This window comes from Eimeria mitis, genomic scaffold (genome assembly GCF_000499745.2).
Source record: "Eimeria mitis Houghton genomic scaffold, Emh_scaff715, whole genome shotgun sequence".
Taxonomy (NCBI): Eukaryota; Apicomplexa; class Conoidasida; order Eucoccidiorida; family Eimeriidae; genus Eimeria; species Eimeria mitis.
Window position 1 is genome coordinate 9311 of NW_013575209.1, and position 570 is coordinate 9880.

The following is a 570-nucleotide window of genomic DNA, read 5'->3' on the forward strand; positions in this document are numbered from 1 at the left end:
CGCAGAAGGCCAGTGAAAAATACCTCTTTCTACTGAATACAACCACCGCCGCTGGCTGGGGTGTATGCGCAGCTCTCGACTCCCAATACACTCCAGCAAACGCTAAACCCTAAACCCTAAACCCTAAACCACCACAAACAAAAATTTCAATAAAAATTAAAATACAAAACATAAAAATAACTTTTAAAAATACAACTCAAGGCGGTAGACACGCTGGGAGCACACAGCTGCACCTCTTACTGAGTAAATGAAAGTGAAATATATATAATATATATATATTATATGTTATATACTATATATATTTTTTATAATATAATATTATATTTAATATATTATAACTATATAACATCTACACTGATGTATACAGTGTTTATCTGCTTAGTATGCATGCACACTAAGCAGTTTATATATTATACATAAACAAAAAAATAAACAAAAATACTTTACATACGTCAGTTTATTTATTTCTATATTTATTTATTTCCAGCCTATGCGTCCTCGTGTATATGTATATATATATATATATATATATATATATATATATATATATATATATATATATATATATAT